We start from the raw sequence: 27,659 nt of genomic DNA on the forward strand, positions 1-27,659 counted from the left end.
TGGGTGTTCCAGATTACATCCTATCACCATGGAATCTCCTCTTTTCAAAGCCTGGTTTCAGGATTTCCTCCACTGAAAATAATTGGAAAGGAAGAAAAACTAAAATAAATGCAGCAAGTTTGTTTGTTTTGACCAATTTGGTGATTAATTAATTCCATGTGTTTGCAGTTGCAATCAACATCTGCAGCAACAGCAGCATCTTCTGGATAAAAAGAAGAAATGGAAATAGGAGAGTGAAGTGATCTGATGCATTTAACCCATGTTCTTGCTGGGTGTCTCTGGGTTTTGATTGATTTGTTTTCTTGAATGTACTTAAACAAATCTCTTTCTGTTGTCATTTTTATTTGATGCTCCTTTTCCTTTTTGCAACTGTAACATCTCAATGATTTTCCCTTACCCCGCCTCCCCAGTAGAACCCTCTCCTATCACAAATACACACAGCTAAAGAAAAAAAAATGACTACATTGACCTTGGCTGAAAATGTATCAACCCAAGGTCAAAGACCACCTTCTGAGGGGTCTCTGTGTAAAGAAACATCTAATTTCATGTCCCAACAAGAGACATTTTATAGTTTAAACTTTAGACAGAGATTTTGGCACCTACTTTGCTTTTGCACATCTGGAGGAGTCCAGGGAGAATGGGACATTGAACCAGGTCACAGTAGACCACTTCTCTGTAAGCCTTCTAAATGAATATCAGTTCAGGCAGAAGCTCTTTTGAATATAAATGGATTCTGAGTAATGATCTCTCCTCCTCCTTCCACAATTGATATACACATATACATATTTAAACATATGTACCCAGACACACAGAGATACGTAGATGGATAGATAGATAGATGGGTAAGTAAACAGGTAAGTAAGTAGAGATAGTCCAAACCTATGATGTCTTTGGTGTAGGGAATATTTCCATAAGGAAACTTCTACCAATGCAGATCAGCAAATATTCTTGAACTTAAAATCTTAGAATTGTCTTCTGAGGTTGAACCTGAACCTAATTGGCTCTGATTCCAACTGTATCTTCTACAGCAGGCTGTCATTCTCTCTCTCTCTCTCTCTCTCTCTCTCTCTCTCTCTCTCTCTCTCTCTCTCTCTCCCCTCCCCTCCCCTCCCTCCCTCACTTTCTCTCTCTGTCTCACACACAAACACACACATATGCACACTATTTATTTGCTGAGTGGAGCATGGTGCTTTAATAGGCAGACAGTGGGCTTATTCAAAGCCTAATCTATTATCTTTCCCTCAAACTCATCTCTTTCTAATAAGTCCATTTTTGTCAATGGCATCACTTTTGTTAGTCCCCTATACTCAAAGTCTCATTGTTATCTTTGAACCTACCTTCTCTTCATCTACCAAATTCAATCAGTTGCTAATTCCTGTCAATTCAGCCTCTTCAATCCAATTGCCTTCCTTTCTTTTTATACTATTGCTTTCATATTGATACACATCTTCATTACTTCCTGCTGGAGCCATTGTAATAGTTTCTTACCTAATCTGTGTTTGTTCTTCACCCCACACCCCTCCCTTCTCCATGGAGCCTTCATATTTCCTCCAGATTCTTTCTTACACGCCAGTCTTGTACGGGAAATCTTTCACTGCTTTTCTACTACTTACCGAATAAAGCTTAAGCCCTTGGGTGGCCAATCTGCCACCTCCTTATCTTTCAAGCTTTACCTCATACTCTTTTCTGTCCTCTATATTCCAGATATACTGAACTACTCATTGCTTAGTCATTACACATGCCAATAGTGTTTTCTATCCTGCATGTTTTCTCTTCACATTACTCTCCAGTCCTGGAATGCACTCACCTATTTCTACCTATTGCATTCTTTCCCATTGTTCAAGTTTCAGGCCAAATACTGCCATGAAGTTTTCTGAGTTGGAAATAATATTTTGTCTACTGACCTTGCATGTCATGTCATGGCACCTCTCATTATGAACTTACCATGCACAATTATATATTCTACATTTAAATATCCTTCCCAACTTAACTAAACTAAAAGACTTATGAAGGTTGGGACTGTGTCTAATTTATAGAAGTATAACTAGCTATTCTTATGCATGGAGTAAGTAATAATAATTGCAGACATTTGTATAGTGTCTTTTATGTGCCAAGCAAGCATTTATATAGTTTCTTTTATGTGTCAGGAACTGTGCTAAGCACTTTACAAATATATCATTTGATCCTCACAGGTAAATGTATCATATCAGTTCAAATTTGAACTTAGGCCTTCTTAGGTCCAATCCCAGTACTTCATCTACTCTACCACTCTTTCCCTTCCCCCTTCCTTCTTTTCTTTTCCCCTTCCCCTTTTCTTTCCCATCCCATCAGTAGAGAGCATTCCAAGATCTCATTGGCCAAGCAACATGCCTAGTCACTAGGATAATACAGAGAGAAAGAGTGAGAGTATTACAATCTCTCTTTCACAAGATTCTGTAATCAGTCTTTCCACCTCTCATGTTGATTGTTTCACCTTGGGAGCTCTCCACAAGCATTGCTCACCTCATCTTAAAGTTTCAGAACCAAATTCTTATCTTTTGTTTATGATCTGTGGGTTATGTTTGACTTGTGATCATAAAATAATTCTGTCCTCCATATTTCTCCAGTCTATTACCCTAGCTTTCTGTAGTTCTGTAGTTCTTCATATGTAAATCACTGAAGCATGCTGTGCTGTCTAGATTTGCCAGTATTCAATAGCTTGTCATGTTCAAATGAGCCTCTACTATTTCAGAATTCCAAGTTAGATCATTTTAAGAACTGCTTCTCTTAGAACTCTAAGCAGACCTCTGTCTCAGACAAATGAATTGTCAATATAGAATCATGTCAGTGACTAATTTTCATAGAAACAGATTTATTGCCCAAACAAGTGAACTGTCAAGGATCATGCTCTTAAAGAGTCACTTATTGAAAGCATAACTCCCTTGTAATAGTTAAGATTTTTTAAAGGTGGAGAAGACTTGAATATCTGAAGGTAGTGAAATGGGCCAATAGATAGAAAGAAGTTTTAAATTAGAGAAAAGGAGGAATGATTGAGGGAGCCATCTGCTGGAGAAGATACGAAGAGATGGGATGAAGGACATGTAGAGGGACTGGCTTGGGTAAATAGAAGAGTCACCTTATTATCAGAGTCTGAAGGAAAGAAAGTTGTGAGGGGATCCATTAGCTATAACTGTCACACTCAATCCCCTTCTGTTTTCATGCATCATGTCCTTCTATATCCTATGTGAATCCTTCCCCTACATATAACTTGATAGATTTTATGTATTTCTAGCCCCACTTCTCTTTCCACCCTCAACATTCCATGACAGAACAGGAATAGGAACCACGACACTCAGCTTCTGAAAGGTTGACAAAACTTGGTCAAGAAACTCAGAGCCTGTGACTTAGAACCTTCTGTGGCAAGTAGTATGTCATAGTGGAAAGAGAGCTAAATTTGAAGGCACAGGACCTGATTAACAACCTCAACTCTGCCAAATTCTATCTATGTGGACTTTAATAAGTCCCTTGATTTCTCAGTACTTAACTTTTTCATGCATAAAAGGATGGTGTTGGACTTAATGACCTCCAGATAGAAGAGGTCATCTAGTTCAAATTTTTTACTTACCAGTCCTAATTTTTTATTGATCCTATGACTACTTACAACAACAGATTTTTCCCCTTCCACTTCTTTACTGTTTGTTGGCTTTGGGAAAGTATTCACTTTCCTTGGCCTTATTTTCCTCATCTGTGACTTGGGGCTGAAAATGCCAAGATAGTTTACTAATTTCCTATAAGAAACAACTTTTTAAATATTTTGGAGGGGGCCTTTGCAATGACCCTTTTAAAATCAATTTCTAGAGAAATGAGTGGTTATAGTGAGGGTATGGACATACAGAATGGGAGAGAAGGAAGGACTTGGAGCCTGCTTTCAACATCATTACCTCCTTCTCAAACATTTCAATAATATGAGAGAAATCTAGAACAAAAGCTCATGTATGTCCTGAGGCTTTATTGAGGCAAGGCCTTTTGTTCAACCAGTCCCTTTGGTAAGCATTCCCAGTGCTGTAAGGTACCCTTGATCCTTGGTCCTTTCAATCTTGTGAAGGCCAAGTAACCATGATTTCTTTGACATTTTAATTTTTCTTTCATTTATTCAATTTCTTATTTCTTCTGAAATGATCACAATCTTGGCATGTCCCAGGGTCCAAAAATAAAAGAAAAAAGACATATTGCTTTCCATTTATAGGGCAGTTTTGGCAGCATGGATACACAAGTGCTGAATATTTTATTGAGCTTATCAATTGAGGATTGTATATATGGAAAAAGTCCTATCTAGATAAAAGCTTAGCCTGACCTTTGCTCAAAAAGATGCAAGAACTAAAAGAAGAAGGATTTGTTACTACTAAACCAGGCAGAAAAGTTCCCATGGAATGGTGGAGGTGAGTATCATTGATGGAAAAAAGATGGATCTTTTTTTTCTGATTTTTTAATTATTGATAATGATTATTGACTAATTACAGGTAGACTTAATAAACCAGAAGAGAACTGCTTAGCAAACTACTAAATTGAAAGTGATTGAAATAAAATATTTCTACATTTGTTATTTAGGTATTCTTAACCCAATGTAACATCTGTGGAAAAAAAACATTCTGGACTTTATTTCCACTGAGGGGTTGAACTCCCTAGTTGAGCCAACTAAGAAAATCAATATATCTTGTGTAGCTGCTTTACATCAATTGACCTTACTTTCTTGATGTGTCAGATTATAGAACTATTGATCTAGAGGCTCAAGAGACCTCAGAGGCCATGCAGGTCAGCTCCTTTATTTTACAGATGAGAAAATGAAGGGTCCTGGACTTTAAATGAATAACTCAGGTCCTCATTGGCATCAGAGACAAGATTTTTACCCAAATTCCCTGATGCCTAGGTCAATTCTCTTTACCTTATACTATACAGAGCCAAAGTTGGTCTTCTAATTTTACCTGAGTCAAAACTACATATAATTGCTTTTTTTTTCATATTTTCAGTGATTGTATCAGTCATTTGTTATAAAGACCAGACATCAATCAGGTCATTGAACATTCAAAAATCAGATGTGGGAAGCAAGTTTATATATTTGAAAGTTTAATAGAATGGTTACTGGTGAAGACTATTCAATTTGATGCTGAAGCCCCATGTTGGATTCACCAGTTGGGTGCTCTTAGAAATGTCACTTCAATTTCCTGGGCCTTACTTCTTGTCTTTAAAATGAGATATCTTTTGAGATCCTCTTCTATTCTAACAGTCTATGTGCCTATAAGCACATTAACTCTGTTAAAACCAGACTTAAACAACTTACAGGAAATAAAACAAGCTGATTTTTAAAATTAAATATTGGCCTAAGTAAATATAGCTGGTGAGTTATAGATGAAGCAAGAAACTTTCAAGGACCAGGAATCAAAACTAACTTGACTTACCCTGGGAAAAAGAAAAGGTGTTAGGCCAAATAATAATAATGTAATCTTTTTAAAATTAATTTGTTTTCAGTTTTCAACAATCATTTTCATAAGTTTTAAATTTTCTCTCCCTCCCTCTCCCCTCCCTCCTCGAGATGGCATGCAATCCCATATGGGTTCTACACAGAGAGAAAATAATTTGATCTATAGGACCATTAACATCAACAAAACATAGCTGTGGACTCAGGTCTTTGAACTACCTTCACTACTCTAGAAGTAATTGTCACAGAATTCAATTCAAGGGGAGGATTACTCAACTAACTTTCCTGCCTCATTTATGACTCATGATCTACATATATTTGCTGATTTTAATTTTTTTAACTGGTTTGTCTTTTTTTTAAAAAATTGGTTTGTCTACATAGTCCCATCTTAATAGCCCAAACATTTGTTTATAGACCTGTTGACTGTTAGAGCTAAAAAAGACCATAAGAATTATTGTCAAGGGCTTTTGATTGGGGGACAGAAATTATGACAATCTGGAGAAGGAATTAGTGTCAAATCAAGAACTTGCTCAGCTTGGGGAGTGTCCCTCCTCTTGCTGAGGGGGCACAGCAGAGTCAGTTTTCAAACACCATTTGAAGAACATGAATGTACACACACACACACACACACACAACACACATGCGTGTGTGTGTGTGTATATATATGTAATTACTCCATCTAGTTCAAGACACTGAAGTTAATGTGAAAAAATCTTTATTCAATTTGAAAAGAATGAAAGTTATTATTAGAAATGAGAGGATACTATACAAGACATATTAAAATTTGTGGAAGTCATTTTCCATGGGTCTTAGATTACAAACAACAAGCTAGTAGCAATGTGGAATTCCAATATCAGGCTTGCTTAGTGATAAACAGTTTCCTCTAAGCCTCTGAAAAGGAATTGCTTAGGGATTGGGAGGAGAGGGTCTCTGCCTCTTCCTTCCATCCAGACCAGAGGATAACTTTGCAGACTCCAAAAGGTTGGAAGATTTTGACTTCCCATAGGCATGGACAAACTTAGGGACGACAACTTCAGGACTCTACAAGGAAGATAGCTATGCCATGCCTAAAGGAAGCTTCATTAGGACCCCATAAATTAAAGAGCTATGAGTTATCCCAATTACCACATATAGCTTCAAAGTAGAATCTGCTTTCCCTTGGACTCTGTATGTTTTTATAGGAGAATGTGCCCCCATATTGGGAGGATGTTTTATGTCAACTCTTTTACCATACCACTTTAGCAAATACACAGTTCTAGATGCCGATTAAGTCTAGCTGTCAAGATAACATCTACTGATAAACTGAGGAAGCATCCCAGAGGGTCTCATAATCAATAGCATTGGAAATACATTCTTAATTCCTCTGGGTTACCCCTACCACCTTAGGAGAAAACTCCAGACATCTTCTGGAGACCCTGCCTGTCAGAGTTCAGGGAATTTGTGAGACTGAGCCCAGAACTGGCACTTCATCTTCAGTTTTAATTTCAAGGATCCATGATTTCATCCAAGTGCATACTCCTTCTATTAATTTATATTATAACCACTCCACCCTTAGGAAGCAGTTTAATGAATTGCTATAGCCAAAAAATTATTATTGAGAGACCAATCCTCTAGCTATAAGCATCTGGAAATTTGGCTAGGCTGGTACTAAGACCCCAAATATTTAGTGTGTCACTAGACTCATAGTTAAAGACTTTTTCTGCTTGGTAGGATCCATTAGAGGGTGAACTCTGCTGGCATCACCTCTGAGAATCACCAAGATGAGGTGTCAGAGTAGGGCTTCAACAAATACTAAAAGAAACATTCTGTGTGGAATTAGAGATTAATTAATTAATTAATTATTCTGTATTTTATATTGATCATGCAATATTTGAAGTGTCTTTAGTTCAGGGCACCACATTTTGAATAGTACATTTATAAGCTGGATTGCATCCAGAGAAGGTGACCAGTATGGCAAGGGGACTAGAAACTCTGCCATAAGAGGATTAGTCAAAGGATCTGGGAGTGTTTATCCTGGAGAATGGAAGAGTTGGTGGTGGTGGTAGGGGAGAGGTCATGATAGCTGTTTTCATCTATTTGAAAGGCTGTCATGTAGAAGAAGGATTACACTTGCTTTTCTTGGCCTCAAAGGACAAAATTAGGAGCAGTGGGTGGAAGTTTCAATGAAGCAGCTTTTGGTTCAATAGAAGGAAAGAATTCCTCATAAATTGAATTGTCCCAAAGTGGATTGGGCTGCTTTGGAAGTGGTGAGTTCTGACTACTTGTTGGGGAAGTTGTAGAGCAGATCCTTGTTTGGGGTCAGTTGGGACTAAATGACCTATGAGGTCCCTTGCAACTTTGGAAAGTTAATGATTCTATGATTCCATGCTAGCTGACAGATTTTTTCTTTTTCTTTTTCTTCTTCCTTTTTTAAAATAGTCTTGATGTTGTTAGCTGGCTGAGTCTGCATGGTCTGCATTTTTGGTAGTATTCCATGTTGGGCAGAGAGAGTAGTAATGGCCTGCTGCCCCTGGAAGCTCTGCATAATATCCTGGTTTCTTCTGAATTCATCCCAATTTGGTAGAAGATTTTGGACTGAGTCCTCAGTCTTCTAGAATCTCTAGGGCCACTCCCTGGAGATGTTCTTAGTCCCTACTTCTCAGCAAAGTTTGATGATTAATGAGGGAGATAAAATGTTACAACTGGAATGGAGATGGTGGTACAAGTTCTTTCCAAAAATGGTTTAAAGAGCCTTTTATCCCATTGACTTGGGTGTGTTCTACCTGGAGGCAGGAAAATGGACTAGAACAGGGGTGGGGAAACCTATAGCTTCTAGGCCACATGTGACCCTCTAGGTCCTCAAGTGAGACCCTTTGACTAAATCCAAACTTCCTATGAGGACCTAGAGGGCCACATGGCTGCAGGTTCCCCACCTTTGGACTAGAAGATCCTTGGAGGTAACTTTAATGTTATTATCCTATGTGTTTGCTGGAATATGGGATGCATTGAGTTGCACAGGAAAGTGTTGAGAAAGCTCAGTTTTGCTCACAGTTCTGTTTAATAACAGAAACAACATATAATTACTTTTCATTTTTTTAAGGAAAAGCTGCTTTTCTGGTCATCATCTTCAAACAATTGGCTAGAACTCAATGCATGTTGTTAATCAACCCAAATAGAGACAACCTTTCATAGTAGTCATGACTCTTGAACTAAATTTACTTTGGAGTAAGAGATAATAGCACAGGGGAAAGTTTAATCACCTGTATGAGTATGATGGGAAATGGAGTGGGCTGTATCACTCAGGAAACTTGGCTTGTACCCTGTAGGTGTTGAAGGAAAGGTAGACTCCAGGAAAGAAATGTCATGGCAACCAGAGCTGAGAACTGCTGCTTAGGGTGGTTGCACCACTTTAGGGCGTGAGCTTGGTGGTCACCACTAGAAGGAATCATTTCTCTAGACACATATAGAAATGACAAAGAGCCCTGTATATAGTTAAAATATAGTGTAAGGTGAGACTTGGTCTAGATGACCCAATGAATAGAGTGCTGGGTCTGAAGTTAGGAAGACCTCAGTTCAAATGTGATCTTAGACACTAGCTGAGTGATCCAAGCAAGTCACTTAAACTCTGTCTGCCTCAGTTTCCTCAACTGTGAAATGGGTTTATAATAGCATCTATACCCCCAGGGTTGTTTTGAGGATAAAATGAGATAATATGAATAAAGGGCTTAGTACAGTGTTTGGTATACAGTTTTACTTAATAAATGTTGGTTTCCCTGTTGCCACACCACCAAACTTTTCCTGGAATCAAAGCCAGTTCTCTTGTCATTGTCTTAGGCTGTATGTATCTCACAGTCAGAGAACCCATATTCAGTTCTTGGTTTAGACATGCTGCTGTGGTTCAGTTGTGTTCTATTCTTGGTTCCCCTGTGGATCGTATCATGATCAATGCTGTCCATGGATACCAGAGTGGTTTGCCATTTCCTTCCCCAATGGATTAAGGCAAACAGAGGATAAGTAACTTGCCCAGAGTTACACAGCTAGTAAAAGTCTGAGGTCATATTTGAACTCAGGTCTTCCTGACTCCAGGTCCAGTGCTCTATCCACTGAGCTACCTAGTTTCCTCCTTTATACACTTCTAACTATGTACAAATCCCCTCCCTCTCTGAGCTTCAGTTTCGTTATCTCTAAAATTATAAAATAAGGAGGTTGGCCTAGCTGACCAAGATGGTCCTTTCTAAATCTAAATCCATGATTCCATTGTTCCTGCATTCCTAAACTTTTCAGTAACAATAGAGGTATATGCTTCTCTTCTTTTTGCACCTTATTCTGTGAGTGTATCACCTCTATTATTTTCATAGGTTTCTTTTGTCTTTGTTCTTCTAATATTTTTTCTTGAACATTAAAGATTCAATTACATAAACACTGAGTATCCACATGTTTCCATTGGGGGCTCGAACTCTTAAACATTAGTCCCTTAAAATTAATTGTAATTACATTTTCAACCTACAATAATTTATCCATTTTTATTTATTTATTTATCCATAATGTATCCCCTCCCCAGGAAGGAATAACTTTCCTCATGCAAAGGAAGACTATATGGATTCAAAGCTATTTGAATGACTGGAGTTTTAAGAATGGTGATCGATGGGTCTGAGACAATGAGAAAAGCCCTGATACCTTTCTTTATAGACCAAGCTCCCCCAAGGTGGGATTCAAGGCCATATGAGCCCTGAGTTCTGGCCCCTTTATAGGAGAAGGCCCTTGCAGCATTAGGCCTCTTACATTTGGAACAGTAGTTAACTGCATGAAGTAAAAGGGTTGCTAGAAGAATCCTTGGTGGGATAGGATGGCAGCACCTCCTGTGACCCAGCTGTAAAGTCCAATTCCTGTGTGTCATTTAGCAGTAGCTCCTCATACCCACCAACCTCTTAGCAGCCACAGGGGAGAATAAACAGAGGAGACAATTTCCTTTAATACAGCATGTAGTTTTACCAGAAGAAGAATGATTATACCGGAAACCATCCCGCCAGAAAACCTCCCCCTGTCAAGATGAAGCAGCAGAAAACAAATACACTTTATCTTCAGAGGATATTGGTTTCCAAAGGCCAATACATCATGTGAAGGCAGGGCTACTCCCTCCCAAGTAGAAGAATCTTCTCTATTCCCACAGTGCTCCATCCTCCTGGCAGCTTTCTTATTCATGGCCAAGAAAATTTAAAGGAAAGAAGGAGAAGAAGGGGAAGGTGGGAGCTTTCCCTTGTCCAACTCCTCTACCTCTTGCTCTGGACTGGAAGACTAGAAACTCATCCCATCTTTAGTTATATGGGCACCACATTAGAGGCAGCAGCTGCATACTCCCTGCCATTGGCATTGCTGCCTCAGGCTCAGCAGCCTACAGTCCTGGAAGTGGCCAGATTCCAAATATTCCATTTCACACCACCCCACATCCAACTGAGAACATTCAAAAGCAGCTGGGGCATCTGGTTAGCGTTTGGATCTCCTTGAAGCTCTTTTGTTGAGGACCCTGGGAGCCCTTGAACCAAGGATTCAGCCCTTCGGGAATCAGGATATGTTGGTATCTCCAGTGGTGCCCACTTTTTGACTCTGGCTGTGGTGGAGTCTCTGCTGGGTGAACAGCAGGTGAGAGATGGGTGAAGCGTGGCCAGGCTAATTACATAACCTCTGGATGAGCTCCAGGCTTGGGGCTTGAACTAGGAAGGGAAATAAAAAAAAACAATAACAAAATAGTTTCTCTCTCCTCCAACTCTGATTACCCCCCCCTCCCTTCAACTCAGACCATGTCCATCCACATTTGAGGGCTTTGGGAAGAGGAAATTACTAAGAGGCATGGAAAAAGAATAGATGGAAAGGAAATACTTCTAAACAATTAGAGCTATTGAAATGCAGAATGAACTGTCTTATGAGGAAGTTGGTGCAAACCTCCCTTCCCCAGCTCCTCATAGTAGGTCTTCTCAGACAGTCTATAAGATTATAATTCTCAGGAATGTTCAGGTATGGATTGGACAAGATGGCCCCAGAGCTGCCATCCAACTCTGAAATGCTGTAATTCTGTGATTCTCTGATTAGATAAAGAGCAAAGGAGAAAGAGTGTAAGGGAAATGAAGACACCCCTTGCAAGTGGCCTCCATTCTTTTGAAAGTAGGGGAACAAAAACTGTGAAACCAGGAACTGCTCCCCTTCCACTCTCATCTTCCATTCCTTTCTACTTTTTTCTAGCAAGAGGGAGACTTTCCACTCTAGCCACATGTTTTTGATGGGAACTCAGCCTATGAGAACAAGATTCCAGTATGCAGGTATGTATTCACTGAATATATCCTGTATAGCAATAGACAGGGGTTGCATAATGTAGTGGAAAGTGCATTGAATTTGTAATCAAAGTACTTGTACTCTAAATCTAGCCCTATTACTTGTTAGCCATATGGATTGACCAAGTCACTTTACCTCTGACCCTGAGTTTCCTTATCTGGAAAAAGGAGGGCATTAGATTAGGTGATCTCTACAGCCTCACATGCTTACTAACTGTGTGACACTAGGCAAGTCATTTAACTCTGTTTGCCTCAGTTTCCTCATCTGCAAAATAAGATGAAGAAGAAAATGGCAAACCACTCCAATGTCTTCGCCATTTGGTGTTGTTGGGTTATTTCAGCTGCATCTGACTCTTTGTGAAAAAAGATACTGGAATGGTTTGCCATTTTCTTCTCCAGCTCATTCTACAGATGAGTAAACCCCTGTTAAATAACTTGCCCAGGGTCACACAGCTAGCAAGTGTCTAAGGCTGGATTTTAACTCAGAAAAATGAGTCTTTCTGACTTTAAGCCTGGCATGCTATCCACCGCACCACCTACCTGCCTTCTATTTAAGGCCAAGAAAACCCAAATGGGGTCACTGAAGTGACTGAACAGAAAAAACACGACCTGTACAATTTAAAATCTATAATCCTGTGAAAACTGAAATAACTAGAAGCAGCCGATGGTCTTCTAGGGAAAGTACAGCATGGTGTAGTTAAAATTCCTCTAGACTGTGAGTTCTAAGTAGGTTCTAGTCTCAGCTTTGTCCCTAATTATTTGTGTTTCTTCAATCTGCTGTTAATAGAATTAAGAGACTGGGGAGGGGGGGCAGGATGGAAAGTAGAGATTTTAGAGGACTGAAAAAAGGATTCCATCAAGGTACCTTGCATAGCTCATTCCTCCCCCCCATCCCACCCCACCCCATTCTTTTCTGGAAACCAAGTCTTAAGACTTAACCCAAAGGAAAGTATCTTGTCTTGGTCTTTGGTCAAACTAGTCAAATAAGAGGCTTGATGAATTCTACAAGAAATAGTGGGAAACTCAACTTTGAAGGAGTTTTAAGTTGGTCGAAGAGAAAAACCAAAAGAGAAAATGATTTAGAATAAATCAGTGAATCAACACACATTTATTAAGTGCCTACTATGTGTCCAGCACTGTGCTAGGCACTGGAGATATAGAACAAAAAAAAAAACTAGCAAAAAAAAAGCCAATCTGTAGAAGCCTGCATGTATAATTCAGTTTGATTCAATAAGTACTTATCAAACACCAACTATGTGCAAGTATTGAGTTTCTTTTTCATGGTTATGAATATAGCAAAATTAAATAATTATAATGCAAATTTCTGTAATTATAGTTCTGTCTTCCCATGTATTTATACAATAGATGTGTCCTCATGGTAAACTTTTTTTCCCCAAATTTTCTGCTTGGGAATCGCTCATTTTTCCTTTACAACATTTACTTAATTCTGAGTTTTCTTCTACGCATTTGACCGCCCCACTGGGGGCCATCTCCAGTTGTCCTGTTCTGTATCTTGCCACCAGAGCTAAATGGCTCTGAAGCAGAAAGGGAGCACAGCCCTCCCTCACTTAAATCAGTTTGTTTGCAATTCATGGCATCATTACCCTGATCTCATGGTCTTTTTGGAGAAAGAAGGACAAACGACAGTGATCATCCCTCTAGGTCTAAGTTTCAACCCCAACACCCAAGACTAGGTCTAGGAAAACTTAAGCACAGTTTGCTTTTCAGTCTTTTAGATGTCTGTTTTTCCTCCAAAAGCCCCTCTGCTCCTAGCCTCAAATGATCAATATTTTCATACATTCTCTTTTCCTCCTACTTATTTTCATTAAAACTTACCTTCAGTGAAATTCTGATAAACTTCTTCACCCTGACTTGGGAGTGTCAGATAAGGCTTCTGCCCGAGGAAATGGTGTTCTGATCCTGGAATTCCAGGCATGGGCCGGTGAATGGAGAAGGTGGGTTTGGAGGAAGGGGAGGGGAAGAATGAGTCTGGGACTTCTGCTTTCCCCCAAAATTATACCTCTTTGTCTTTGACAGAACCCTATCATTGCTCAAAAGCAACATATACTGTCCCTTTTCCCTCCCCTCCTCAGAAAGGCCATTAGAAAAAAGCGGACGAAGAAAGTGTATAAAGAGTCTAACACATTTGCTTTCCTGCCCACCTCAGGAATGGGCTGCTCATTGAGGATGAACCTGAAGGTCTACGAGATAATCTGAATAGCTTTCACAGACTATCTCTGCCCTAGTTTAATTTCAGGCACTTTAGTTCCCCTTTACAAATAAATTGCTTTTTCTTCACTTTGGTCATCCTCTAATCGCTTGTAGGCGCATGATAGTTTTGGAACTCTTGTGCAGCGTCTCTGGTTAGTGTACTTCTGAGAAGTAAGATAAGGCCAAGCCTTATTTAGGCTACACACAGCCGAATGACATGGAGCTATTTTTGGCCCCATGCCCCTTTAATTTTCCAAGTTCTCAAATGGAGTCATTTAAAGTATAAAATGTATGAACATCTTTCCTCTGAACTAAATGGTTCTCTTTTCCTTGGCTAAGTTTCCTCCGGACATAAAAGTTAGGCCTCTTTCACCAGGCCCAGCGATCAGTAATGCTATCCATTTGCCAAACTTGCAGATTAGATAAGTATTTGGATTTCCAGTAGTGTTTTCATGGAATTATCTTTATGCAGGTCAAATTCTATTTTGAGAACTCCAGCTGATTCAACAGCCCACAATTTGTACTTTTGGTCTCAAAGTAAATACTTGATTTGACTCAAGCCGAAAGACTTCACTTCTATTGGAGTCCTGACCCATGTAATTTTAATATCCATTAGCCCTCACTAGGGGATGTAATTGGATGGATCAGATGCCTTGTAGGTTAAAGCAAACAGTGGGAAAAGCATCTGGGTGTTTTCCTTCCAAATGAAACACTGGGAACCTGTTGGTCCAGGATGGAGTTGCCAGTTAGAGCTTCCTTCCTCCTTGCTGCTCTGCCTTCCGCTTTGTGTTAACAATCTGCCCACAAGAATGCAGAGATGAAGGAAAAACTTATTGAAGAGAAAATGCATATGCTTTTAAAGCATTCAATTGAATTCAACTGAATTCTTTACTAAGCATCTACTGTGTCCTGGGCACTGCAGTGAGCCTTGGGGATCCCAAGACAAAAAAAGAGGGTGGTCCCTACCTTTGGGGAGCATGCTTTCCCAATCATCTCTAGTTAGCAATGTGCCAGTGTTGTTTTTATCAAGGATAAATTAGGAATGAAGAAATAACTCACACACTTGCTGTACAGATTGTGACACTCTTTGTTCCCATCAATGCTGAGACAGGGAGTTACAGTGTATTTTCATTCCTATTTTCCAGACAAGACATAGCATGATATAAGTAGAATGGCTCTCAGACTTTTTGGTCTAAGGACCCCTTTAACACGCAAAATAATTGAGGACCCCCCTTAAGAGCTTTTGTTTATATGGATTGTATCTATCAATATTTACCATATTGGAGATTATTATTAATTATCAAAAATTAATAATAAGAATGCAACAACAGGTATTAACATACATTATTAATGATATTAATAATTGGTTAATAATGGATCATTATTATTACTACTCTAGTACATAAATACTCTAGTATTTCTATAAACGTTTTCAAGTTTTCAAATTCCTTTAAAAATATCATTTCATTTTATCTTCATGACAAACTGCAGGAGTAGGCACTATTATTATTCCCATTTTACAGATGAGGAAACTGAGGCAAATTTGTTCAGGGTGACACAGCTAGTAAGTGTCTGATGCCAGATTTATGCCAGATTTGAACTCACAAAGATGAGTCTTCTTGACTCCAGGCTTAGTGCTCTATCTACTGAATAACCTAGCTACTCTCTCATGTGACAGTCCTCCAAATTCTTGAAGACAGCTATCACGTACCCCATAGAACTTCTTCTCCAGACTAAACATCTCCAATTCCTTCAGTCTGTCCTGAACTTAAGATCCTCCACCATCCTGGTTGGCTTCTTCTGGACACTTTCCAGTGAATCAGTGGATATTTATTTCTTTCCTAAAATGTGGTGTCTGGGATTAACATGAGAATCCAGATGTGGTCAGAGTAGGGCATAGTAACAGAATTCCTATCACCTACTTATTCCTGTCTCTCTTTAAGTAGCCTAAGATTAAGTTAGTTTTCTTGGCTGCCTCATCATACTATTGACTCATTGAGTTGTGAAGTCAGATTACTAAGGCTGGTGTTCTTTCCACTACCGCTGTGTTGCCAAAGAGATACTGCACCTAAGTGCCTTCCTTAAGCTGTTTCACTCCAGTATTAGAAGGGTAAGCTGAACATGAGACTTATTTATCAGTGCCTGTAAGTAACCAGTCACATCTCCTCATGATTCAACAGTCTCATTATTTGAGATAGTCCCTGAATTTCATTATTGTACAATATGCAACCAGTTATCTATCTTGCATTATGAATGGTCTCAAGAGATCCTCAGTCTCTCCTCCCATGCCACCTAGCCAAATCCTAAGTTACTGACAGCAGGTCTGAGCCAGAAGGTACTCTGTGAGTCAGCATGCAAGGTTTTTCCTGTGGTCCAAATCTAAATGCAAATGAGTTTTTTGTTTTATTTCTGCCTCTTCTCTTTTCTAATAACAAGGATAACAGATACTTGAACGTAATGCAAGATGCCATATTGAATAACTGCTCCACAATATGATTTTATGTAGTGATCTCTTCTGACCTTAATGTATGCTATCACTCTCTTAATAGTGATCTCTCTAGTATGTCACAGAGGATTTTTTTTTAATATCTCAGGTGATAATTTCAAAGTAATTTAAAAAATAAAAATCTTTGGTGCCCTCTGCTTCCCTGTACAAAATGGAGGAATCCATGTTTCTCTAATGCCATTGGCTCCTGAATTGTATTTTATGTCATATCATATGGAACTAATATTGTTATAAATTTAAAAAAAGAGTTCTCTTAATGCAATCCAGGGCGGTAGACTTCTCTAGCCAGATCTTGCTGCATTATGAAATGATTCAGATGATAAATGTATGACTTATAATGTATGACATATACAGGCACAAGTAGCCCCGGCACTGCACAAGAACTGACTGAGTAGAGGATCTGATTTACCTATTTACTTATTCATTTATTCATTCATTAAATTATTTGTGTATGCATTATGTGTGTTTGTATGTATATGTTTGTTATCTCTCTCTTTCCCTCTCTCTTTCTCTTTAATAGTTATCAAATAACAAGGGAGTTCTGCCTTAAGAGTTTACTTTGGGAAATATGATTTTTAATTTATTCCTCTCACTGATATAATGACAAGAGAATAGGGATACCATAACTCAATGATTGATACATCTGTATGGCATACTGTTTTTTTCTATTCTTATAGCAATGGAATTGGCCAAGTTATCATTTTGACTAAAAATTGGTCTTCCTACCAAAATGGATTAATAGGTCTGAAATGGAGATTGAATTAGTCAGGCAATATTTATTGGGTGCCATTTCTTTTCCCACGGTTAGTTCTTCTAGGAAGCCAGGGGGAAGTACCATGATGGACCTATACACTAGAAACACTAATATAAACAAATATAAATGGAGGTATAGGCCTTCTCAATAGCGATCTCTGCCAATTGGAGTATTTTTCTACTCCTCTGTTTAACCACCTCCCAACTTCCTATTTCCTTATCCAGACCATCTATTATGTGCTAGGCACAGTGGGAACAAAAACAAAAATGAAAGCATCCCTGCCCTCAAGGAGTGCTCAATCAAATTGCTACCTCCTCCTGTTCTCTCATTTTTATTCATTCCAGTCCTATTTCCTACTCTTCTAATCTATTTCTCCCAGGAATACCTGGATTATGGCCCTCCCCCATTCAGCTATCAATTAATTCCTCTTTGATCTCTAATTTTCTTTCTGTCTCCTCACATTAACTAAAATCTGAGGACTTTACATCTGTTTCTGACCTCTCTAACACTGGTCATTTCCTTTTCCATTTCTCTGCCTTACAGGGGATGGAGATGCAATTGGAGTCCTCCTTGTTCCTCACTACCATCTCTTCTGCTGTCCAACTACCATTCACCAATCATTCCTCTGAGTTCATGCCAGCTGACTGTCCTTACTTACCTGATTTTTGTTGCTATCCTCTAACACTCTTCCATTGATATTTTTTTTCACATCCTTGGTACCTCGCTCACAGTCTTTCTCTCCACTCCTTCCCATGCCACCATCCTGGGAGACTTCAGAATGTATCTCCATGATACTTTTGATGGCTATCCTATCCTTAGTTTTTCCCTAACTAAAATCCAACACTTCCATTTGGCCACTTGCTGGAGTAGCCCTTGACTCACATCTCACATTTCTTTGAAATCGTTCCACTATCAAAATATTGGTTTCTAAAACTGCCCTACATGACTGTGTCTTATCTTATCTGCTTGCTTCACAGACTCCATTCTTTCTCCTTGCCCCACACCCCTTCCTAGTCCTTATTATGGCATTTGGTCCCCCTTTTCTCTCAAGCTAGCAATTCAAGCTGATCTTATTTCTTTCACTGTCTAGTCTTGATACTGTTGGTAACTTCAATTATTCTGTCTCTTCCACCCTTGAATTCCTTCTCCCTGATAGCTGCCATCCTTAGGTAACTCCTTCCATCTGTCTCCTATTTCTTTACTCATGAATGGTTCAGTGGAAATATCACAACTAGAATCAAAGGGTAAATTTCAAATCCTGCCTCTGACACTTCCTACTTGTGTGACCTTAGACAAACCACTTCACATCTGTGAGTTTCATCTGTAAAATGAGAGATTTGTATTAGATGTACTGTGAGATCTCTTCTAGCTCTAGACCTAGGATCCCTACCTTTCCTTCCTACCTTTCTGTTTCTTGTCTGTCTCTTATCACCTCATCATCGTACCACCCCCAAAATATAGTTGTTTCTTAGATTTCTCTTTTTGTCCCTCTTACCTTATATTTTTCTTTCTTATGTTATTCTTTCCTGACAATGCCATCTATTTCTCTGCCTTTAGTTATCTATATAAATATCTTCTTCCCCACATTCTCCTGTCTAAATCTGGATGTTTTTCCATTCACTTCAAATTCAACATGTTCTCATATTCCTCTACTTAACTTCTCCATTTTTGTGTACGGCTAATGAGTGAATGAGATTGGACAAGAGAAGATACCACAGTATCTTCATCAGATACTATAATAAAAGAAGAAATAGTAAAATGATGTCAAGAGACTGTGAAATGAGGAGGAGGATTTGTGAGTTGAAGAAAAGGGTAGAAGAAGTTTATGTCAAACGACCTCAACTATTTCAGTTAAGTTTGAGCTGAGGATCTCATTTTTAGACTGAATTTAAGTTATGAACCAGACTAGTCATCTCTTAGATGTAGAATTATAGAATCTTAGAGCTGTAAGGAAACTTAGAAGCTATTTGTTTCAACCAGCACCTGACCTAGAAGGAATTTCTTTAACAAAATTAACAAGAAGTGTTGATTTAACTTTTGTCTGAGGACCTTCAGTGTAAAAGAACACATTATCTCCTGAGCCATTTAATTCCACCTTGGGATACTCTGTTAAGAAGCTTTTCTGTATACTGAACCATATTCTTCCTTTTCACAGACTGCAGTCCTTATTCTTTGTGGCCAAGCAAATGAAATTTAACCCATCTTCCACATGACAATGCTTCAAGTTCTTGAAAATGGCTATCATCAGTTGGTCAGTCAAAAGTATTTAAGTGCTATATATGTGCCAGGTGTAGTATTTTTTTTTATTAATTTATTTAACTTTTAACATTCATTTTCACAAAATTTTGGGTTCCACATTTTCTCCCCTTTTGTCCCCTCCCCCCACCCCAAAACACCGAGCGTTCTAATTGCCCCTGTCTGCCAATCTGCCCTCCCTCCTTCCCCACCCCTTCCCTTTGGAAGGAAAGCAATTCAATATAGGCCAGATCTGTGTAGTTTTGCAAATGACTTCCACAATAGTAGTGTTGTGTAAGAACTAATTATATTTCCCTCCATCCTATCCTGTCCCCCATTACTTCTGTTCTCTCTTTTGATCCTGTCCCTCCCCATGAGTGTTGACCTCAAATTGCTCCCTCCTCCCCGTGCCCTCCCTTCCATCATCCCCCCCACCCTGCTTATCCCTTTATCGCCCACTTTCCTGTATTGTAAGATAGGTTTTCATACCAAAATGACTGTGCATTTTATTCCTTCCTTTAGTGGAATGTGATGAGAGTAAACTTCATGTTTTTCTCTCACCTCCCCTCTTTTTCCCTTCACTAAAAAGTCTTTTGCTTGCCTCTTTTATGAGCGATAATTTGCCCCATTCCATTTCTCCCTTTCTCCTCCCAATATATTTCTCTCTCACTGCTTGATTTCATTTTTTTTTTTTAAGATATGATCTCCTCCTCTTCAGTTCACTCTGTGCACTCTGTCTCTATGTGTGTGTGCGTGTGTGTGTGCATGTGTGTGTGTGTTATCCCACCCTGTACCCAGATGCTGAATAGTTTCAAGAGTTACAAATATTGTCTTTCCATGTAGGAATGTAAACAGTTCAGTTTTTATAAGTCCCTTATGACTTCTCTTTGCTATTTACTTCTTCATGCTTCTCTTCATTCTTGTGTTTGAAAGTCAAATTTTCTTTTCAGCTCTGGTCTTTTCATCAAGGATGCTTGAAAGTCCTCTATTTCATTGAAAGGCCAATTTTTCCCCTGAAGTATTATATTCAGTTTTGCTGGGTAGGTGATTCTTGGTTTTAGTCCTAGTTCCTTTGACTTCTGGAATATCCTGTTCCACGCCCTTCGATCCCTTAATGTGGAAGCTGCTAGATCTTGTGTTATCCTGATTGTATTTCCACAATACTTGAATTGTTTCTTTCTAGCTGCTTGCAATATTTTCTCCTTGATCTGGGAACTCTGGAATTTGGCCACAATGTTCCTAGGAGTTTCTCTTTTTGGATCTCTTTCAGGCAGTGATCTGTGGGTTCCTTGAATACTTATTTTGCCCTCTGGTTCTAGAATCTCAGGGTAGTTTTCCTTAATAATTTCATGAAAGATGATGTCTAGGCTCTTTTTTTGATCCTGGCTTTCAGGTCGTCCCATAATTTTTAAATTGTCTCTCCTGGATTTATTCTCCAGGTCAGTTGTTTTTCCAATGAGATATTTCACATTATCTTCCATTTTTTCATTCTTTTGGTTTTGTTTTGTGATTTCTTGGTTTCTCATAAAGTCATTAACCTCCATCTGTTCCATTCTAATTTTGAAAGAATTATTTTCTTCAGTGAGCTTTTGAATCTCCTTTTCCATTTGGCTAATTCTGCTTTTGAAAGCATTCTTCTCCTCCTTGGCTTCTTGAACCTCCTTTGCCAATTGAGTTAGCCTATTTTTCAGGGTGTTATTTTCTTCCCACATTTTTTTGGGTCTCCTTTAGCAGGGTGCTGATTTGTTGTTCATACTTTGCTTGCAAGTCTTTTATTACTCTTCCCAGTTTTTCCTCCACCTCTCTATCATGATTTTGAAAATTTTTTGGGCTCTTTAAGACCTTTTCCCAGAACTGATCCCATTGAGTGGGTTGGGATTTAGAAGCACTGACTTCCGTGTCTTCCCTGATGGTGAGCACCGCTCTTCCTCATCAGAAGGGAGGGGAGGAGAAACCTGCTCACCAAGAAAGTAACCCTCAATAGTCTTGGTTTTTTTCCCTTTTCTGGGCATTTTCCCAGCCAGTGACTTGAGCTCTGAATCTTTTCCTCACACCCACCTCACCTCCAGATCCTCCCAGCCTGCGCTTGGGGTCTGAGAATCAAATGTTGCTTCCCAGCCTCAGTGCTTTGGGCAGGGGCAGGGCTGCTATTCAGTGTGAGATTAAGTTCAGGTGCTCAGGTGGGGGCAGGGCCACCTCACGGGCTCAGTTCCCTCAGGGGGTTTATGCAGAGACCTTCAACAATGGATCCAGGCTCCTGCCTGCTTGGGGAGCCCCGGTCTGCTCCCACCTCCACTGTTGCCTCCCAAGGGGGCCTGAGTTATAGGGGCACCCCATTCCCCTCTTGACCCGCCAAAGAGACCCTCTCACCGACCCCTGTCACCTGTGGGTGGAGGGACCCATGTGGCCGCTGGAGATTCTGTCCCTGAAGCCCACTTGGATCTTTTCCTCTCTGTGCCGCGCTGCGGCAGGGCTGTACTCAGCTCCCAGTCCTGGCACCCAGTCCGCGGCGCGAAGGAACTTTTGCGAGAGGTTTGCAGGTCTCTCCAGAACAGAAATCTCCCTTGCTCCAACGTTCTGTGGCCTCTGGGTGCAGAATTCTCCGTGAGTTACTTCTTTGTAGATGTTCTATGGGTTGTGGGTTCGGAGCTATGTGTACGTGCGTCTTTCTACTCTGCCATCTTGGCTCCGCCGCCCAGGTGTAGTATTAAGTACTAGATCATGACCTCTTATGTGCAGGTAAGTTCCTTCAACCTAATTTCTTATGGCTGCAAGACCCATCATTCTCCTGATCATGCTTTGTTGAATGGGTTCTAGCATGTCAGTGTCCTTCCTAACATGTGGCATTTGTAATCAAACACTATACTCCACATGTTGTCTGAATAAAGCAAAGTGCAGTGAGATCATAAGAAATCCATAACTTCTCTTATTCTAGACAATGCTTTTATTAAGATTCAAGATCACTTTAGCTTTTTTGGTTGTCATATCACATTGTTTGTTCATGTTGGGTTTTCATTCCACTATAACTATCCCATACTTATCACAAGATCTATATTATCTGGTTATATCTCTCCTATCTTATACTTGTGAAACTGATTTTTTTAACTCAAATATTACTTAGGCTAAAGGTTGGTTTTTTTTTGTTTTTTTTTTTTGTTAACCTAAAAGTCAGCATGGCCTAGTAGATAGAAAGCTGACTTCATAATCAGGCAGAATTATGTTCAAATCTCCTCTGCCATATACTGGCTATGTGATTGTAGGTAAGTCATTTAATTTTTTAATGGTCCAGGCAACTCTCTAACAATGCAAGTGGTAGCAGAACAGTTACAGATTTTCCCTGGTAGTTTCATCTTTGGAAATGCATCTAGATGGTTGAAATGACAACAAGAAAAATGAAAGAAATAAGAAAAAAAGGAAGGACTACATCTGATTTATAAAATGGAAATAATACCATCATATCCACCTCAAAGATATTTTGAAAAAAAGCATTTTAATTACTATTATATTTCATGAAATATTCAAGTACTCTTATTATTTATTCCAATTCAATTTTTATCTTAACATATATTTGACCAACTAGTGTCTATCCCTTCCCTTCTCCAATATGCTACTGGTATAGCTGAATTTTTTAACCCAATTAAAGAAACACTTAAAAACAAAACAAAAGTCAAGTGCAAAGGTAAATTTATCCTTATTATATAATCACCTTGTTACATGTGGTCTGTCATTCTAGTGTAAAGATCTTCTAGGATCCCCATCATGTCATTCATTGCATTAGCTGCTCCTCTCAGCTTGAAGTCATCTACGGATTCACTGAGCATGCTATCTATATCTTTATCCACATCACTGATTGTAATAAATGTGGGAAGAACTTTCTTTTCTGTCCTCAAGCACTGCCTCTTCTCACTCTAAAAATGAGATCTTCAACTCAATTTTAACTGAAGTAGTTGAGGTTCTTTGACATAAATTTCTTTTTCTATCTTTTTCCTCAACTCACAAATTCTCCCCCTCATTTCACAATCCTTTGACATCATTTAATATTTCTTCTTTCACTGCAATATTTGATGAAGATACTATGCAGTATCCTCTCTTTTCCAGTCTCATTCTCTCTATATGTATATGTAACCCTGACTCAAAGGGCAAATTATGTGGGGCCCTGTTCTCATTGGTAAGGATTGATTATTCAATGCCCCATGCCTGCAAGAAGAGTGGACAGAGTTTGCAAGAGTGGGAGAGAAGAGAAATCTGATCTCTTCCAACTCTTTGGGGTTTTTCTGGCTTCCAGCTTTAAATGCTACCTATCCTCTCTTTCGATCACTAAAGGGAGAAAAAGACACTGGCAAGAAGCTAACATGAAAGGACCTGTCAGTCTCTACAGTGTACCTGTCCTCAGCTTGCTACACTGAAGACTTTGGGAAATGTTCCCCTTTGAGTGAAATACAGGACTCCCTCTTAGCTGAGCTGAATTATCTCAGTCCCAATGGGAGAACTCGTTCACTCTGCATTGTCTGGTATATATTCTCCTATGTATGCTTTCTCTGATTTCTGTTTTGCTATTGACTTCAATAAATGAGTTTCTTTCTTTGCTATTTGCTATGTGTGTTCATTTTGAATCTGGTATCTGGTGAGAAAGGAGTAAATCCTTGGATATACAGTTTGGTTCCCTGCCTGTCTTCCCTGATATATAACGATGAGGAGCTTAGCTTGAACCTAAAAAAAATATTCCCTAGACTATAATATTTAAAAGAGCACACAGATATAATTATATCCCAGTACCCCTTCTCTCTGAGGATAGCAGAGTGACCAACCACTGGCCCTAAATTTTTGTTTCCCTTCATGACAGGAAGTAAAGTCTCTCTTGGAAAAGAGGGGAAGGGAGCAGAGCCTAGAGATGTCTACTCTCATGTCCCTGTTAGCCAAATACATCGAGATAGTCACATTACAATTGCTTGATCCTATCCTTGTCTTCTCCATCAAAATGTCCTATCATCCCCTCCATCCTTCCGATCTTCAGTTTCTCCCTACCTATTGGTTCCTTCCTTGGTGCCAAGATACACACACAAGTATCCTTTACAAAAAAAAAAAGCAAAAACAAAAACAAATCATCCTTTCAAGCTATAATCCTTTATCTACCTTTCCTTTCTCAGTCAAACTCCTTCAAAGAGCCATGTATGTTTGGTGACCAAGTTCCTACCTCTAGCTCTTCTAAAATCTCTGAAATCTGGCTTCTAACCTCATCATGTTTTCTCTGAAGTTACCAATGATCTCTTAATTAGCAAATATTTTTCTCATTCCTCATAATTCTTGACCTCCTTAGCCACCACTAATCACCTTCTCTTCTTGGACACCCTCCCCTCCCTGGGTTTATATGACACCACTTTCTCCTGGCTCTCTCCCTACCTGTTTGACCCCTTCTGGATCTTTTCTGGATTTTCATCCTTATCAAGTGGCCTGTTTGTGGTTAACTTTAAGACTTCTTCCTAAGTCCTTAATATTCTCTCCCTGTATTCACCCACTTGATGACTCCAGAATGCTATTCATCCTGCATAGGCTGAACTAATACCCCTTTATCTTCCATTTTGCATATCCAGTAGATTCGAAATAATTATCTATAGGTGTAAATTTGCTTTTCTATGAGTGATAGAACTCATTGTATTTAGAATATAAATCTGTGGGAAGACCAAGACTAGAATATAGATTTCCCAGCTATTCATGGACCATAAGCCATACTATATAAATGTTTTTAAGTATAACTTGCTGAAGTTGTAGGGTAAAGAGAAATGATTCTGGAGTCAAAGGTCATATCCTGCCTATTGAACTTAATACTTGTAAGAATCTTTGGCAAATCATGACTGCTCTTGGGTTTCAGCTTTCTCTTTAGTGCCTAGCACATAGTAGATACTTAATAAATGCTTATTGATTGACTGAGGGCATTAGACTAGATGACCAGTTTCTGAAGTACTTTCTTTGATCTTTTGGTTCTCTCCTTTCCTTTATATTTTTGATTTTCCTTTCACCCCAGCCATCACTACCAATGAGGGGGTAAACAAGCATTTAGTAAGCATTTACTATATGTCAGGCACCATGCTAAGAGATGAGGATATAAAGAAAGGCAAAGACATGGTCCCTGCTTTCAAAAGAATAGAACAAGTAAAGAGATAAATATTTTCTTCAAGGATTCATGATTTTTTCACTATGGGCAGTTTTCAGCACTGACACAGAACTTAATCTCTGTCCTTATAACTTAGGGTAATTTTTCTGTCCTCTTAATTGATCACCCCAAAGCCAAACACTGAACTTGACCAGATGACTCTCTGGGGACAACAGATGTACAGTACACATTTAGGTAATCTTGCAGTTAGATCCTCTTTGGCGTAAAGTTCCAGATATGGTGTTCTATGGGTATAACCTTTGAAAACTCAGTGTTACTTCCAAAGAGCAGTGATGCTTCAGAGTAGGACTTTCCTGGAAGGAGAGAAAAATGCAAGTTAAAGCATGATTTTATTTTTAATAATAATCCTCTATCTCAGTGATATCAAACTCAGGTAGAAATGGATATCTGCAAGCTATATATTGACTTAGAAAACCACAAATTATTATTATCTATGTTGTATTATATTTCTATTTATTTTGTTAAACATTTCTCAATTATAGTTTAATCTGGTTTGGACAGCGAAGTTTTGTGGAACCATGTGGCTGGCATCTGTGAGTTTGACACCTCAGCTCCTGCTGATTTTGCACTAGTTAAAAAAAAGAGAGAGGTCAATTAATGCAACAAATTAGGTATACAGCATATGGAAGCAAATAAACACTGTAGCATAGTGTTCAATAAATCTAAAGACCCTAATCACTAGGAGGAAGGACTACTTTGCAAAAACTGCTCAAAAATTTCATTTAGGCTGAGGAAAATTAGGTTTAAAATAAAAACAAATATTAAATACCCAGAAAGTTCCAAAGGGATGCATGACCAAGATATGAAAGGTCACACTGTAAGGAAATTAAAGTAGCAGGAAGGAATTACCTTTCAGATTTTGGGCTAGTGGAAGAGTTCATGATTAAATGAGTGATAGTATCATAAAAGATAAAATGGATAATTGTAAACAAATCTTATGTAGTTAAAATTAGAAGGGAAAGAGGTACTTGAGTGGAATAGCTTTCTCTGATAAAGGTCTCATGTTCACGTACACACACATACACACACACACACACACACACACACTTGCACCTGATTCAGATTAATAAAGCTAAGAGCCATTCCCCAATAAATAAGTGGTCAAAGAATATGAACAATCTTAAAAAGAAGAAATCCAAGTTATTAACAATCGTGTGAAAAAAATGCTCTTGAGTCATTAATAGAGAAATACAAACTCAAGTAGATTGATAAAGATGACAAAAGAGTAAATGACTGATATCGGAGAGGCTGTGTTTTGTTAGTAGAACCATTACTGATTTAGACAGACTTCCTGGAGGGTGCTAGTCTTGCCTTGACGATGGGAGTGGGGGATAACCTGTTGTTGAGACACATAGTTCAGACCCTGGTCCAGGTGGCAACAGCCAGAGGTCCTAATCACAGCCTTGGTCAGTATTCATGGGTCTAAGGGGAAGAGGAATTCCCTATTGCTGAGTCACAGAGGTTGAGATCTATAGTCCTCACTTTTGAGTTGTGAGTTACATCACTATGTTCATAAAGATATTACTGCACCTACTTGGCTAAATAATTCCTATTTGGAACAATGCATCAAGGGAAGGGGGTACAGGGATCCCCTACCACTGGAGCATGTAGTTTAGTGATCCAGTTCATGCCTTCCTTAGGAAGGTTGGAAGGTAGCACTGAGGCTTCAGGTCCTCCATGCATGGCAGGTACAGTGATCAGAGCTCTTTAGAGGTATCTGTGATCCTTGCTTGGCCTGTTGCCCATCCATTTGTTTTTGTTTTTGTTTTTTTTTTTATTTTGCCAAGAAGGGAAAATTCCAAGAGTCGTCATAGGAAGCAGTTGGTGAGCAGGTAACAATCAGCACAGTAAAACCTAATTGGGAAAAGAGGAGAGGAAAAAGGGCAGAGCCCAGGGGAGCTCTGAACAAGGGTTTAAGTGATCCCTGAAGGATGAGCAGGGAGATGTCTGGGCATCAACCAAGAATATAAGACACTCAAAAAATCCAGGTATTATCAGTGATTGCTCCTCTGACTAGGAGT

General features: G+C 39.1%; 1 long non-coding RNA gene across 1 annotated transcript; it reads left to right on the top strand.

Moving 5' to 3' along the window:
• Positions 1 to 1,103: 1,103 nt before the first annotated feature.
• On the top strand, positions 1,104 to 24,055 carry LOC140500698 (uncharacterized). The gene is made up of 4 exons (XR_011965847.1): positions 1,104 to 11,074; positions 11,672 to 11,748; positions 19,387 to 19,519; positions 23,790 to 24,055. It is a non-coding gene; the product is annotated as an uncharacterized lncRNA (long non-coding RNA).
• Positions 24,056 to 27,659: the final 3,604 nt, after the last annotated feature.

Source organism: Notamacropus eugenii, chromosome 4, assembly GCF_028372415.1.
Source record: "Notamacropus eugenii isolate mMacEug1 chromosome 4, mMacEug1.pri_v2, whole genome shotgun sequence".
NCBI classification, from domain to species: domain Eukaryota; kingdom Metazoa; phylum Chordata; class Mammalia; order Diprotodontia; family Macropodidae; genus Notamacropus; species Notamacropus eugenii.